Genomic DNA, 3,144 nt, shown 5'->3' with positions numbered 1-3,144 from the left:
TCAGAGCGACTTTGTCCGCAAAGAACCGAGCAAATGTTCTCAGCGAGCTGCCATGTTGTCAGGGAGACAGGATTTAACAACCCTTGCACTTCTCAAAACAGCTCCGCCGGACAGTTCCTTGCAGGTGCAATATTGGCCGCAAAGAAATATTTCTTTGCGGCCTCTATTGTTGCGGCGAATGCCCTTAGATAGGCACATAACCGTGTTCGGTCCGTCTCACTGTGCTTTAAATGCCACACACGCTCTAGTTCCCTCTTCTTTCGCTTCATTGCTGCCAGCTCCTCCTTGAACCAAGGGGCTGGTTTAGTTCGGCTATTTGAGAGAGGATGTTCCGGAGCAATTGTGTCAATTTCCCTAGCCATCTGCCTATTCCAGAGAGTGACCAGAGCATCAACAGGATCACCTTCCGAGGAGGCAGGAAAATCCCCAAGAGCCATCAGGAATCCATCCAGATACATAAGCCTCCTGGGACGGACCATTTTAATAGATCCTCCACCCCTGCAGAGGTTCGGGGGAGCAGTAAGCCAAAACCTGATCAGGTGATGGTCGGTCCATGGCAAGGAAGTGATGATCAGCACCTCCATGTTGTATTACATGTTGCTGTTTGTCATGAACATGCAGACAAAAAAGCCATTTTGGACATATCGAGAGGGTTTTTAAAAGAGCTAATGAGTGAGCTGGGGGCTCCTGGTGGCACAGTGTATTAAAGTGCTGAGCTGCTGAACTTGTGGACCAAAAGGTCCCAGGTTCAAATCCCAGGAGCAGAATGAGCACCCGCTGTTAGCCCCAGCTCCTGCCAACCTAGCAGTTCGAAAACATGCAAATGTGAGTAGATCAATAGGTACTGCTCTGGCGGGAAGGTAACGCGCTCCATGCAGTCATGCCGGCCACAGGACCTGGAGATGTCTATGGACAACGCTGGCTCTTCGGCTTACAAATGGAGATGAGCACCAACCCCCATAGTCGGTCACGACTGGAATTAACGTCAGGGGAAACCTTTACCTTTTTAATGAGTGAGCTACAGTTTGAAAGCAATCCTTCAGCACAAGAGAGTACTTATTTCTCAGCTGCAAAATGTTGAGTGTCCCATAGGGCTCTGCATCGACCTCCAGCAATTGGCAGAGGTCATTCAAGGACTCGGAGCGCCGTCATCGGCATGACACCCAGATCTATTACTCCCTGTCATTCACTTCACAAGGTGATAATAAATCACAATCTGGTCTTGATACTGGGATGGCTGTGGATTAATATAGGAAGCTCTTAATTATCTGATGGATCAGGGACTGGACCATTGCTAGAAAATGGAATTGGTTGGGAAAATAGAACCAAGGGGTTTTTTGTTTGCAAATACAAAACTAAAAAATAGATGGCACTGAGCTGGTTTTAAAAAATACTCAGCCTGTTATAAAAGCAGGAGCAGCAGCAGCAGTGGAAAAAAAAACCCAACATGTTGAAAATATGGAACATGGCTGTAATTTAGATTTGTTGAAACAGCAGCATGGTCCAAAACCTGCAAACTGAGGCTGAATTCTAATATGGCAGCACTATAGGTAGACTAGTAGATGCCTATGTAGAGGTCTAGAAACATTCAGCGTGCTTTGCCTTGAAAGAACGGCTGAACGCCTATTGTCACTAGAGGCAATAGTGGCTCTTGGCAACTTTTATTAACTGCTTTATGGATAAGAAACCATGATTTATGACATCCTTTCTGGTAATTTTGGGATACTTTATTGTAAGACCCGGGGGAGGGGGAGGGGGGGCGGTGGTCAGGTGTTTGAACTGCAACTTCTAGATGCCCTGTCAGCTCTTCCAAAGGAACCACCTTCATCCAGACATGAGACTTGTAAGCAAGCAGGGAACCAATAAGCACATCAGAATAGGTTTGCGATTTTTATTGTTGGATGTAGCATTATAAAAAGTAGAAAAAGGGACTATACAATGCTTGCCTGGCTCTAACCAGCTGCCTAAAACACCAAGTGGATTGTCATCCAGAATCCAACAGAAATGTACTAGCTTGTACCAAATCAATCTTAGTGTCGGCCTTGATTAGTAGTTCAATAAAAAAAAACCTCTCATAAGCCCCTCCCACAGCCAAAAGGCTTCACTGGCCTCAATCACGTGGCAAGGGCAGAGCTGAGCCCATTTCAGGCCCCTCCAGTATAGACGTGAGGACCCATATTTACTCGAATCTAGTGCGCCATTGAACGTGGTGCACACCTCAATTTTCAAAACACTGGAACCAAAAGAAGCATTTGCTGGCTCATGGAATGCAAGAAATGAAAACTACCCTCTTTGTAATTGTGCACTACATTTGCTGTGTGCTTAGGATTTCTCCTTTAAAAACACCAAAGCTTCCAGCCGTGGACAGTGGAGCCAGGGAAACAGGTAACCCTTCGTAGAGGCATGGATGAGGGGTTGTGCTGCCAAGTTTAGTGTTTCTGGGATGTGTAGTTTTGTTGTTTTGTCCTAGGCCGAAATTTCATTACCGTTTTATATATATAGATAGCTCTTCCAAAAAACAAACTTGACATGTGAGCTTCCTCTTCGCTCCCAAGCCATCGCGCACAACCCCTCACCTTCCCTTCCCCAAGCCATTTCCTCCCCACCTTGGAAGCCACCTCCAGGCTTCTCTCTCTCTCTCTCACTCACTCACTCACTCACTCACTCTCCCACTTGCAACGTGGGCTTCCTCCCTGTCTCCCAAGCAATCTCCCAGCAGGAACATTAAAACATTATATTATTCACAAATAGTATATAATCCCAAAAAATCTGGGAATAATGTACAAAAACACCCAGAGCAAATGTTGGAAGTGCCATGTACAAAAAGGACATTTCTATCATATGTGATGATCTTGTAAAGAAGCCACTAAGTTCTGGTATATGATTCATGAAGAAAGTCAGAAGATTTTCAAAATAAATTTCCCTAAGAAACCAGAGTATTTCCTACTAGGAATAACAGATACGGAAATAGACCTTGACGCAATCAAAGACATTTGATTTACTTACCTTTCAACGGTGCAATATTAGTATATACTAGAAAATGGAAACTAGAGGAAATCCCAGCAAAAACACACTGGATAGACAAATTGAACGAGATAAGACACATGGATAGGTTAACCTTCTTTATGAAGAAAAACACACGAC

This window comes from Anolis carolinensis, chromosome 1, assembly GCF_035594765.1.
Source record: "Anolis carolinensis isolate JA03-04 chromosome 1, rAnoCar3.1.pri, whole genome shotgun sequence".
Taxonomy (NCBI): Eukaryota; Metazoa; Chordata; class Lepidosauria; order Squamata; family Dactyloidae; genus Anolis; species Anolis carolinensis.
This window is presented reverse-complemented; position numbering follows the sequence as displayed.